A 14,193-nucleotide genomic window follows, 5' to 3' on the forward strand; every position below is an offset into this window, starting at 1 on the left:
GTACTTGAAAAGAAAATTCTTTCCAATTAGACATTAAGCTCAGCTTAATGCTTTGATTGTTGGACATCCAGAACGTGTTTGATTGAAGTTCAGCAGTAAGAAGAGATGCAGCTGATGGAAGTTTGCGTGCTCACTGAAATTTAGAAAAAAATTTGAAAACTGCTGTTCTCCAGAAAGAAAACTTGCAAGTTTTATCTGAGTAGATTCTGCCATTCTGTATCTTCACAAATAAAGACTTCATAGGATGCAACTATCTTTCCTATATGGAAAGAGTTGACTGTCTTATAAGCCACTAATTTTGCTGAGACTACTGTAGCTAGTCAGGCACCCACAAGAGAAGTTTCTGAGAAAAGAGCTGAGTGTGGAGTCAGGTAGCTGAGCTCTGAGTTGTATGTGGAAGACATGAGATGTCCTAAAATAGTATTCAGAATGGTCATCAACACAAGATGGGCTTAGAAGAGGGAATGGTAGACCAAGAGATCCATGCAAGTGAAATTTCAACAAATGCTGAGTGCCTGCTCTGCAATGGCCCTTCCCCCGTAAAAATGTCGGCCTTACACTGGCAAGCCTAGGAAGTTCTTTCGTGAAAAAGTGGAAGTGAGATCTTGCTGCTTGGTTTGCTTTAGTGCCCAGGCTTTTTTATCCATTTTACCATTGCTGCTGGAGTTTTGGAAACAAATTCCAAACCTATTGTAAACTCCAGTAATTACCAGCCTGAGGACAGAGTTTTACAGATGACTAAACCAATCTGCTTGAGACCCTATAAACAGCTGTCTTTTGAGCTCTTCTGGACCACAGGCTGCACCAACACCTCCCTCTGAGTGGGACACCTCTTGGACTTCACAAACCCTTCAGTTGGCAATATTTGAAAGACCATTGCTGATGACAAGCCTTAGGATGATACCCCACAGGACATTCCTCAGGGTGCAACCCATGCCTGATGAGAAACACAAAGGGATTTGATGTATTTCACTGAACTTGAGGTGAGTTTTTGATAGGTACCTTTATGCACAAATAAAGATTTATACATCTCTGATTCTTTTACACCCTTATCTTTATGTATCTGTATCCTTTGCACTCCTATCCTTTCACATCCCTGGTCTCAATGTAAATAATAAAAAATTGATTCCAATCTGATTTTCCTATCCATGCCTCATCTATGTAGAGTAACAGAGTGAACCTTGTCATCGAGGTCTGTTAAGGTTGTACTTTCATAATTAAAACCTATTTTTTGTTAATCTCTTTGATGGTGATTCTTTAAGTGGCCGAAATCAGTCATTTGCAACACAGGTCATAATAACTTCTTTAAGTCAGTAAAATCTATGTCCAGTGTTGCCATTGTAAATTAGAAGAGAATCAGTTAAATCACTGAAAACTTTATTATGATCTATTAACAATCTACTAATTCTCATGACTTTCATTCATCCAAAACCACGTAGACTGGTGTGATGGTAAAAAGTTATGGAAATCCTAGCATTGGCATAGATTGCACAACAATGTTAGTAAACCTCTAAGTACCAGTAGCTGTTAAAAAAGAAAAACTGAACAGAAAATTGCATTAATGATAATGAAATCAGAAAGTTTGGAGTCAACTACAGTGTTTCAATCAGCCTGCAAAACAATATAGCATTAGATAATTGGTACATTATTTCTGATCCACTGAATGAAAGCTGGTATCTGCCTAATTATTAAATTGACAGACATGTTTTCTTAAACAGCAGCATACTGTTACAAAAGGCCCCTAGCTGATGTGCAGAGTAGAGTAATCCACTATTTTGTAGCCAGAAGCTGTTTAGGTAAAGGAAGGAAATTCCCTATGTACTGGCTTTTAATTTTCCTCTGAGGAGACCCAGAAATATCCATCTCTTCTTGACAAGTGACAGTATAGAGAAAAATAATCACTTAGAACATTTTCATTGCCACAGAAGTCAGAAAACACTCTCTGCTAGACTTGATAGAGAACCAAATTCTAAAAGCAAGAGATTTCATGTGAAAATTCTCTATCTCCAGTAGGACTCTGATAAAAATCAGCAGTTGTAATGTCCCAAGCACTTATTTTCAGATCATATGGAGTACTAAGTGATCTCAGACATAGCCAGGAACAACATATGCACTGATTTAATATGAAATATTTTAATTGTTCCAAGAAGAGGAGTAGGATGCTGATGTCACAGGCTTATTAAATATAGCCTTTACATTGAACAGGAGTACATTCATGCTTAGATAAAGTAAGAGCTGCGTGGCAGATTACCAAATTGGGAAAAGCAGTTGGGTTCCTGTCTCCCTCTACATTGCCATGTCCTGTACATTCACATCCAGCTCCCCTGTAGCCAGCACCTCCTCCAACATTCATTAGGTCTTGTAACATGTTCATCACTTATCTGTTCACTTAGTCAGTCCCAGCAGGGGAAATATTTGCAGTAGGGTGTCTTCTGTAATCATCCAGCTAGTGTTTAGAGTCTGCAGACCACTTTTCCCCTTTGCTGCAGAAGTTCAGTTCTGCGTGGGTGGAATTCATCTTACCCAAATATAGTCCACAGAAAGAAATAAGCACTGCTGGGCAAGAATTTTCTGCTCTATTTTAGGCACTGACCTCAGGATGAGATTTCTGTCACCAAGCACCTACTTCTCTTCTCTGACAGTACAGTGAGCTTGTGATGACTCACTCAGATGTAGGAGTCTACAGCTGGTCTGATGAATCCTGCCTGGAGTCTCTTGAAGGTAAGGGCAAGACCTTGGACTGGAGGTAAACTCTTACAAAAAACAAATGTAAAGATCAGATGTGAGTATCAGGCCAGACTGCTGAGGAGATAAACTATATCAGGACTGAGGCATGCATTTACCTGCTGTTGGTGTATTTTAAAACAGACCTAATCCAACATGTTCTGTGATTCAGAAATACCTGAGCTTGTGTCTGCCACATTTAATCTTGTTCTGGTGTAGCTTTTGTGTGAGTTATTGTTACACATTGATAAGTGGAAAGCTTGATGTGATTAACAAGGACTTGCTTAAACTTGATAGCTGCTAATAAAGAAAAATTTCATTAATTTAAAAGGCAATAGCTATTCCTAAATATCAGCTTATGTAGATGAGAGATAAATAGGGGAGCATGACATTGAATCTCAGCAACATAGGAGATGGACACTTTACCTGCCTGGTAAACTTATCTGATTGGGACTTCTCTCAGCATCTCATTTGTAATGACCAATATCAATGCCTCTGAAGAAAACTTTTTTTATATGTATATTGGAAAACAAATAACTACACATTTCAGTTTATTTATCAAACTATTATATTAAAATGCATTAATGCACCTATTCCAGTATAATTATTTGCTTTTGGCTGTGGGTTTTTTTTGGGGGGGGTGAGTGGGTGTTTGTTTGGTTAGTTTGTTTTGTTTTTAAATTAAAAAATCTTTAAATTTTTATTCCATAAAACTACTAAAATGTCTGCTTTTCATGTTTGTCAATTTTTCCAAAACGTTTTTATGTAGACAGTGACATTCTCAGCACTCATCAAGGATGTCACTAGTGCCAGCAACCAGAGCTGACTGCAGACAAGCTGTTCAAATGAGAAGTTTCTGCCACAGGTAAATAAAAAATATCTCAGCAATCCAACAACAGATTAGAAACTCCAGGAGACTATTGGCTAGGAGAAGGCTTTAGGACTAATATGCAAATCCAAACAGTAATGAAAAGCCTCATACTCCTCAGAGGAAGGAAATGCTTGAGCTGTCCATTCTTTCAGAATAAGGATGAGTATATGCCCTGAATGGTAACATACACAATTTACATTACAACCACGTGGAATAGGAAACATTTCACACAAATTCAGCATCATATTGCATCATTAAAATCTGACTTCTGAAAACATGTAAGAGTTTCTTTAGAAAAAATTGGAAATCTTTGCACAGATACCGTGTACCTTTACCTTATTCCAAGGCACAAAACTGCTATGTTTTGGAAAGCAGAAGCTGAAATCAAAGAGCTAGATTCCTCTTCTTCCAAAACCCTTTCCAGCCCTATGATACTTGAGGCATCGCACAGCATAAGGCAGAAAGCTGAAGTCTGAAATTGCGCACTGAACAGTATTAAAAGTTATATTGAATAACCACTTAAATAGCTTAAAAGTTTGCATCATTGTACACCCACACATGAGCACCAATTGAAGTTCCAGTACTATTAGACAAAAAAGCTGATCTATTTCTTTTTATTTTGTTCATGGCACTTTCTGCTTCAACTGTACAATGAGCAGCACTCTAAAATCAGTTAGTGTTGCACCTGTTTTGTAGCTGAAGGATTTGGCCTCATTTTTAAAGGGCTTTCTGAAGGCTTCTTCAGCTGCAGAAATTGGCCCACTCTCCTCACAGTCAAAATATCTGACAGAGCCAGTCTTTTTTTGCCACAGCCGCAATACAGTTTGTAAGATATTTTTGCGAAGATTCAACTTTATTTCTCTAATTATATGTTTGATAAGAACATGGCGCTCCAACTTAGTTCCTGAAGCCTTAAAATTGTTACAGTTGCTTATTCCAAACTGGACCATATTCGCAGAAATTTTGGGGATAACCTACATCAATTGATATGATTTGCAGAGTTCTGAGTAAAACATTGGATTCATTTGCATGCAGTTGCATTGAGTGCTCATTGCACAAGCATGGCCATGACAGTGCATTCAGGTGTGTTCACTGAGCTATGGATGTCTGTAACTGTGGTTTCTTCAACTCTAATGAATATTGCGGTTTAATGCTTCAAGATTTGTTTCATGCAACTTTGTTTGATGTTTTTATTAGCATTTAAAATTAGAGTATGTGAAGCCTTGTAGTAAAAAAATTGTCTCTTTTGACTACTAGGAAGCAGTGAGTGAGTAGGGAAAAAACAGCCATGCAATATAGAACACATACGTGAGGCTTTTACTTGTTTAAATCTATGCACAATTTTGTGCATTTATTTCACAAGCAAAGTGTCATCACTTTAAAGCCACCCACTTGCTCTTCTGTCTCTGTGTTTTTTCTAAAAGGAAATCTTCCCTGTTGGTCTTTGACATACACTACCATTTGACAATGACATTTTCTGTGAATTTTCTTCCCTTTATTCCATGTTTTCCTGGCAGTTATCACATTCCTGTTTACATTCTCTTTAAGAAAAAAAAAGAAAAAAGAAGATATGAGAGAGGAAAAGGGATAAGAGAGAAAGATGAAGGAAGAAAGAAATAAGAAGGGAAAAGGAGAAAGAAGAGGGAAAAAGTAGTTTCATTAATAATTATTAAGATTTGAATGCAGCTGCATTTTCATCTCTTACAGGAAAAAAATACAATTCTATACATGTCTTGTATAGAATAGCACTCCAAGGCTAGCACTCCAAGGCACGGAGTTGAATTGATGTCACAATATTTTCCCTTAGAAAATTGAATTGAATGAATTCGGCACAAAGCAATATTGCAACATTCACTTTTAGTCATCTTTCATATTTTTGTTTAGCTGAAAAGAGAAAATAATTCTGTAGAGCAGAATCCAAATACAAGACAAATGTATTTATTGCACTTGCTTTATAGATGTACAGGTAAATTACTTTGAATGCCCATGTAATAGAAAGCGATTTGTTTAAATGGAAAAGCTTTTGTGTTTTTTCTGTGAGACATGAAATTTTATCACTGAACACATGATTATGCTGAAGTAAAGAGGTATTTGAAGCACACAAACATGCCACATCTCCTGAATGGGTGGGGTTCTTTTATGCATTTGTAAACATTCAATATTTCAGAGGTGTTTCAAGTCCTAATTCATGTTCTTTTTAGTAATACTCCTGAAGAAGCAACACTTTTAAAGAAGCATTTAGCTACAAGTGAAGCCTCACTGACAAAAAGCAGAAAGCATCTATGTGTTTTCATCAAGAGCTATGTTGAAAGTCCCCAGCTTTCATAAATTGAAATATCCATGATCATGATCTGACCCCAGTGACTCCATGAGTTCACAGTGGGCAACCGAGCAGAGAATTCAGCCCAACTCTCAGTCATCTACAGCTTCAGCAGCCACAACCCTGTCAGCAAAGACTCACACCAGGGAAACTGCCCTGTAGAGAAATAATATTATTTAGCCCAGTACAGTGCAATTCTAACACAGCTCTATTACTTTCAGGACTCAAAAATCCTGTCTTTGCACGCTCTTTTACTTTAAACTCACTTGCCCACCACAGTGATTATTCTAGACATATTCTCTGGGGTCTAGAAACCCCAACCAAGAAAATATCAACATTTGCACAAACCTAAGACACCTAAATGCTCTTTAAAATCCAGCTCTGAGACTTTTGCCAATGGCTCGTGTCAACTGGTTCAGCTCCATGCCAGCAGAAGTGTTAACCAGCTCCTCTGGGTGTGTGTATCAGCTGCTTTCAGATCAGAGTGGTGCCATTCCCAGGAGACACCCAGAGCAGTGCAGATTGTGTGCCAGCCTTCTTTCCCAGGGAGAAATCAATGCAAGTGGTAATAGGTTCCATTAATAATGTCCAGAGACTTCATTCAAAATCAAATCATTAGGAATTATATTGACTTCTTTCTGAAAGAGAATAAACCTGAGAAAGAGCTTCCAAACTCTACAGTGTAACACTCTTTTCTACCATATTCAAGAGATTAATACAAATAGGATTTGCTATTATAGTGTCTGTATCAGAAGGTGATAGGCCTGAAAATAACTTGTCTGATGAAAGGGAGAAACAAGGTTTTTTTGTTTTCAGTAATTCTGGGAAAATGACCTCTACACTGTAGATTTAAACAGATTAAGAGCCAGCAGTGAAGCAAAACCAAATATAGATAAATATTGAAAGCCATTTCTAGTTTTAAAGCTACCCCTGTTAAAAATCACTTGAGTTTTATGGCCCAACTTTTTTTGAGAGGCATGCTCTTGACACATTTTTTGGGACTGCATTGAGTAACAATGTAGAAAGGGAAAAACTAGCAAGAACAAGCAGTAAGGCTCCTAATGAAGTATGTAAGGGAAGTGGCAGCTGTCTTTGCATCGAAGAGAATGTGAATTGTTCAATAATTTTTCCTTCAAGAAACATATATGCAGTGAAATAGGAATGACCACTCTTAAAAATAGTTTAGCTGCACTTCTAAACAATTTTAATCTCTGAATGTCATGAAAAGATTATCTTGCTAGTTCAAATTAGTCAGGAGGAATGTGAGATAGTTACTGGATTATGTAGATGTGTAGGGGGTTAACCCTGGCTGGATTCCAGGCACCCACCAAAGTCACTCTGTCTCTCCCCTCTGCAACCCTGTGGGGGAGAGAAAATATAATGAAAGGTTCATGGATTGAGATAAGGACTGGAGAGATCACTCACCAAATACCACCACAGGCAGACCAGACTTGAATTAGTGATATTAATTGAATTTATTACAAACAAAATCAGAGCACAATAAAGAAAAATAAAACCTTAAGAAAACTTCCCCTCAACCCTCCCTCATTCCCAGCTCTACCTGCTCCCCCAGAAGTACAGGGGACAGGGACTGGAGGTTATGGTCAATTCCTCACACGTTGTTCCTTCTGCTGCTCAGGGAGAGAGGTTGTTCCCCTGCTCCACCCTGGGCTCCCTCCCATGGGAGACAGTACTCCACAAACTTCTCCAGCATGAGTCCATCACCCAGGCAACAGTCCTTCATGGACTGCTGCAATGTGGGTCACTCTTCCACCTCGGAGCTGGCTGGCTTTGGCTATGTTGGACATGGGGGAAGCTGCTGGCAGCTTCTCACAGAAGCCTGTAGCTCTCCTGCTACCAAAACCTGGCCATAAAAACCCAACACAAACCCAAAAGCTACTTGGTTTCCTCCTTTGACAAATATGCAGACAGAAACAGGGGAATATGCAATGAACACAATCTTCAAAAGAAGATGAAAGGACCTGGTTCATCACTCCGTGAGACTGGAAAGCTAATGCACAGCTTTCTGGTATTCTGTCTTGTTTAGTCTTCCCTGTAATCAAATGACTACAACTATTAACCTTAGCAATAAAAAGGAGTGAGCTTAAGCTTGAATAAGACAGAAAAAAATACGGGAGAAAAAAATAAAGCAGAAAATACTTAGGTAAGTTCAAGTTGTCCCTGTGAGCTGGGATTGCAACAGATGTACTCCAGAATTTCTTTGCTGCCTAAATTATACTACATTTCTCTAAATAGCATTTCCTGGCTCAGACTGACCCAGTGGAACTCACTCTGACATGCATCAAGAACTGAGTGGTGCAATCTCAAGCAGTTCACAAGTACTGCTTTTGAGAATTATGGGGGACAGGTGAAAACAGAAGCCTTGGAAAGGGATGTGGCATATCCATTCTTTTTAAAAAATGGGTGGAGTAGGAAGGCAGAAATGCCAGAACATTAACCTTGTCAGGCTAGCTCTAACACTCAAGAAACTGAAGCAAAAATCTATTTTACAAGCCCCTAAAAATCCAGCAAGAATTTCTCAAGGCCAACTGATATCAAATAATGCATTTTATGCTAAAATTAATCCAAAACACTCAAAAGAAATAGATGTCATATGCTGTATTTTTACTTTAAAGACCATGAAAACCTACTAATTTGACTTTTTTTTTTTAAATAAGTTTGAGGAATGTCCTGTAGATGGGGTTTCCCAGGCTCAATTTCCTAAGCTAGTACTGCCACTAATAGCAAAAAGTCCCTGACTGGTCTCCTGAGCAGCATTCAGGTAAATAGGAGGCATTTTGCTCTCTAACAGTAAGGGTTTTGAAGTAGCTTGAATACTCTCCTAGTGGTTTTTTTCTAAATGACTGCTCTAGCTGAAATAGTTAGAAGCTATATACAACTGCCTGAAAACCTAATGCCAAGAGCTATCAGTTTTCCCTGTCAAACTAGAAGGATGTCCTGTGGCTTCCTGCAAAAATCCATCCCATTTCTGGCATTTCTCAGTATTTCCACTAATGACTCATACATGAGCTGGGAGTGCTCCTTATGAAATTTGTATACAATCTGAAGTTTAATGTGAGTTTCAAGTTCTACAGGTGCAGAATTAAAATTCATCAGCTGGAGGAGCATTCTGAAACAAATAGGATGCAATTCAGCAAGGACAGGTGAAAAGGTAGGAATAGTTAGCTGCACAAATAGAAGATGGAAAACCACTGGATGAAATTAAGTTTGGGAGAAAACATTCAGATCTGCAAATTGAAGAGTTTTCAGTGTCACACAGCTGCACTGTTTCTACCTGCCTCCTTCTGGCATTTAGAAGCAGGTGGGTTTTATGCAAGACATGAAGCAATCCTCACCTTCCCTCCAGCTTTGGCATGGTCTCAGCAGTAATCCTGCCTCTCATCCAGAATACGATAATTAGAGGAAGGTGGAAGCATTGGCATACAAATAAGAGAGTGACAAGGATAATCAGAGCCCAAGGAAACGTGGCTTGTCAGGGGCAGTTGAAAGAAATGCAGTTGTTTAGGCAAGAGAAGACTGAGAGGAAACAACAATCTCAGGATGCATAAAAGGCCCTTGCAATTACTTTGAGAGCATTTCCTGGTGAGGAACACATCTTCCAGGACTCTGTAACACATTCTTTCTGGTAAGCAAAAAGTATTCACTTAATATAGGCCTAATTTTAGGTACGGAGTGGATCCATTCACCTCACCCTAAGCAGTGTTTCTCATTATGGGTCACATTGAAAGGTGATGTACAGTCACTGAGAAAATACATGCTCAGTTACGGGCAAGTAATCAAACAGGCTGGGGAAAAGCAAATTCTTCCAGTGGAATGCTGTATATAGAAAACATTTTTGCTTCTCAACATGACTCACAGATTGTAATTAAAGAGGACACATAATCTGCAAACTCTCGAAGGTTGGTGATGTAGCAGTGTAGTCAACTGATGTCAGAAGCTGTCTTTGTAGGCCTCCAATCCATTTCAGCTATGTACTTATTAAACCATATCGAATGAAAACTGAGAAGGGGAAGAGAAGGAGAATGAAATACATGGCAAGAATTCAGCTTGATGTTTTCTTCATCTTACCTTCTCAGTATTTTCTCTTGATCCATTTGCTTCTCTGCCCCTTTCACGGGTACAAAATTTCATATGAAAAGCCAACAACCATCACCCAGGTACTCCTTGCTGGTGCCTTGTGAGATGCTGGAGTAGAGACCCTTGATATCCTCCATAAAAGAGATTAATTACTTAAAAGAGATCTTAAATAAATGAACACAGACTCTCTTTGCTGAAGAACTGGTCTATGTGTATATTTTAAGGGCATGTTTTCTTGTGCTGGGGATGAAGGTAGTGAGGATGAAGAGGAGTCTGTCTGACAGCTGCATCTCTGTCTCTTTCCACATCTGTGGAGAGGGAACATCTTGTGACAATTGCATAGTAAAGAGAGTCGTGCCTCCATCCTGAGTTGTCTGCACTCTGTTAAGATGTCTCCTGCCTTCACATTCAATTCACTTTGTGTAATTGAGCAGCATTTGTTTGTTCTTCCTCTTGCCCAAGCATCAGACAGAATAGCTTTGCCTTCCATCTTTTGTAAAGAAAGCACTTGTGGTTTTGTAGATGGTGTAGGCTTCTTAGGGGAAGATTAAAATTTTCCAGCAAACAAAGAGGAACCTCTGACTGAAACATTTAAATTCCAAGTGTTGAGAGAACAAAATGTAAGCAGAAAAGAAAGTGCTTTTGCATTCCGGGTGCATTTCTCTGCAAACACTCCTCATAACCCTGGGCTTGAATGGCAGCTGAGTAGCAGCGCTGCCTGCAGCAGTGTTTATTACCAGAGGCAAAAGCTTTTGCTACAGCTCTCCTTTTAACTTTTGCAAAAAACATTGTCAGTCACTATGAAGACATTAACAGAAGCATCAGAGAATGTGTAGAATGTAAATATTTGTGTTGTGGCTGTAAAACAGACAAACTGAAAAGGCCTAACTTCTCTGAAGTTCTTGGGGAGTGAACCTGAGGGCTGTGAACCCACTTGATGAGCTGCTCCCCTGAATGTCTCTGTGTAGGCAGCTTCTTTCTTTGGCAGAACAGTATTAATCATAATGAAAGCCGATTACATTGCAGGCAATAAGTGGTATGCTATCACAAAACTGTACACACATAAAAAGATCAGTACTTTCCCCCAATTCTTTCCCCATCACTTCCTAAAAAAACCCATCTGCAGAAAGGCTCCCTCCTGGAAATCTGTCAGGTGGGTGTTGGTCCACATAGAGGCCTGCTACAAGAAAACACAAACAGAAATGCTCTTGTAGAATGACCTAAAGAATCTGGCATCTATGCTGTGGCCCAGCAAATCCATGCAAAAGCACCTGTCAGACTGTTTGAGGGGAAAGGATTAGCACATCTGATAAACACATGGTAGGAGGGCAGTTTCCTCAAAGGCTGGTTAGCAATTTCTAATAAGACCTTTTTCCCTCTGCATGAAGTTTGAGCTTGATGAACTTGGAAGTCTTTTCCAACCTTAAGGATTCTATGATTCTATGAATATGCCAATTCAATAATTTGCATATTTAGCAGGAACACACCAGTTTAATTCAGCCTTGCAAGGAAAATGCCCCTGCCCTTCCAACACCTTGCTTGCACTACCCATGGCAGAGCCTACAAGATGCATTTTACAGGACTGACAGGTTCCCCACTGTGCAGCCAGATGTCTAGCAATCCTAGAAGTCTGAGCTTGACTGCTAGTTGCAGAAATTCACTTTCCATAAGTTTGCTGTGCAAGTATTTTGGGTTCAGAGTCACTGGGGGACCCTCTTCATATTGCTGTCAAATTCAAGGGATATACCTGACATATGGACCCAGACCCATATATCTTCCAAAAAGAGTATTCCAGTGTAGGCAAAAATCGTCTTCATGGAAACAGATAAGTCACATAGGGGATCCTATGGGTTCAGACCTGTCCAACTTCTCAGGGCTGTTACCTATCAGTTGGCACCTGAGAACAACAAGCACATACAAGAGCTGTTTGCTTCAGGAGGTAGAAGAATCTCCACCACAGAAGATTTTTTGAGAATAGGGTAGACTCACATTTGTCAGAAATATTATGGGAAGAGCTCAGCTTGCTGAAAGGCAGGGCACAGACTACCTGACCCCTGCAAGCTCCTCTGAGCCATGCTGATTTTTTTCCAGGTCACTGGACAGAGCAGTGTCTGGTTCCATTTCAGATTTCTGGACACTGGGTACATCCTATGTATTTGAAGCTCTTGAGATCCAAGCAGATTTTAAGCACATTCTTTCCAAAGCAAACCTTCAGAAAAGTATGGACAGGTTAAGTGAGCAGTTTTCAGAGGAAAAGCTGTGTGCAACACTTCTGGAAATCCTTGCATTAGCAGTGGAATAAGTCTGTTCTACTTGCCAGGTACCTACAAATGGGGAAAATGTAAACAATTTAAATGGAAAGGCAGAGATGAGAAGGGAGAGAAGCCACAGGGTCAGCTGCCTCAAAAATATATTAACCTGTGTCCTGCCACTTAGAGCAGGTCTGAGTAGGCTGAAGTACTCAGGTCTTTCACCCCAAATTTTCCTGCCTGAGAAGCAGCTCAATGTAACAGATCTTGTTTAAATGATGCAAAACTGAAAAATGTATGCTTCCTGAAGATGCAGCCTGCAGTGTACTCACAGAGCTGACAAATGAGGAAAATACCAAGGCCAATATGGCCCCCCCAGAACAGCTCCCAAGAGTCATTTCAACCCTTTCTGGGGTCCCTCAGATGCAAGTTGAGAGCAGGGACATTGGCTGGATAAAGCAATTTAGCCACCCACTCTCTGTCACCTCCTTCTCGTACTAACAAGAAGGGGGCAGAAGTGAGACCTCATCCCAAGCCAGGTGGGCATGGATTTATGTGATGGGAGGATGCATCTGTTCATGTCTGCTGGTGAAATGCTTGCACTTTGGTTGGACAAGAGGCCCAGTGAACTCAGTGGAGAAGTAGAAACCTCTCCATTAAAGGCCTTAAATAATTATTTGAAATTGGACCATTAACTTTATTATAACAAATTTCCTCATTCAGTGTTAGAAGGAGTTGTTTCTTTACTGTTATATATAGAAAGCCAGGCTTCCTGCCTCAGCTAATTTGTATTAGCATACCAATTTTTCACCTTTAGGGTGCAGTTCTGATTACCTGCACACTGATGATAACATTTGTGTAGCAACACTGGCTCTAACAGCAATAGCTCTCTATTCATGGTGGTATAAACAAGATAGGAATCTGGCTCTCAAAGCTCTATTTAAACTTGACCTGGATGATTCATGCCTTTGAGATCTCAAAATGAGATTACAGCAAAGTGCTTTATAGTGGGCTGCCAAAAGGGCTAATCCATTCCCTGAAGCTAATGCACAATACAGCACCTTGATTGTTATCAGAGGTGGGCAGGGAGGGATCTGCCTACTCACTACTTGTCTGTCAGCATTTTCTGCTTTTTAGTGCCTAGAAAAGGTCTACAGTTTTGCTTTTAGCTTTTAAAGCTATTAACAGGTTGGAAATTGATGTTGCCAAGGACATCTGTAAATGTGCCTTGGAGATGTGTAAATACTTTATAGTATTGAATTGTTCCCCTTTGTGTTAGCCACAGGAATCCTATCAGACTGACAAGGGTAATTTCCAGTGATGCCTCTCAAACCAAATATGAAAACAAGATGGTGACTCTGCCATGCCTTTCCCCTGGACCAACCCTGAGAGATGAGAAGCCCTCCATCAGTCTTTCATGATCACATTTAAATTAATTTGTATTTGGATCTTCCCTCATGAACTTTCTTCTTTTGTTACAAAAATTGAAACCATTTTTATCATAGTAAATTTCTTCTCACATTTAATTTTTTTTCCTGATACGTGAGGATCAAAGCAGAAGCTTACACAACTTTGCATTGTACCTACAGGTTTTGCAATGTACTCCACAGGAGCAGCAAGTGCAGCAGAGATGTATTTCTGCCAGTCACATGATTTGCCCAGAAATCCTTTCCTGTGAGTCCTGGGGTGCAGCATTCAGCCTCTCTACACCTGTGCAAGGGCATAAGGTTTAAAGTATCTGTAAAAGCACTGGGAAACATAGAGGAAAAAAGGTAAGTGTTTGCTGCAATAGAAGACCAGAACAGTGCTGTACTGAAGGCACATAGAGATTTGCAGACCTATTGTACTGCACTGAATTTCCCCCTCAGCACACATGATGACTCTCTGGGAAGCTTAAATTAGTATGCCTTTAATTAGTCCATATTCTTTAA

At 39.7% G+C, this 14,193-nt stretch overlaps 1 long non-coding RNA gene across 1 annotated transcript; it reads left to right on the top strand.

The window, feature by feature from the left end:
- The first annotated feature begins 2,599 nt into the window (after nt 1-2,599).
- Nucleotides 2,600-13,987, top strand: LOC125325637. The gene is made up of 3 exons (XR_007203453.1): nt 2,600-2,721; nt 3,494-3,589; nt 13,852-13,987. It is a non-coding gene; the product is annotated as an uncharacterized LOC125325637 (long non-coding RNA).
- Nucleotides 13,988-14,193: the final 206 nt, after the last annotated feature.

The sequence above is a fragment of the Corvus hawaiiensis genome, chromosome 5 (assembly GCF_020740725.1).
Source record: "Corvus hawaiiensis isolate bCorHaw1 chromosome 5, bCorHaw1.pri.cur, whole genome shotgun sequence".
Classification (NCBI taxonomy): Eukaryota; Metazoa; Chordata; class Aves; order Passeriformes; family Corvidae; genus Corvus; species Corvus hawaiiensis.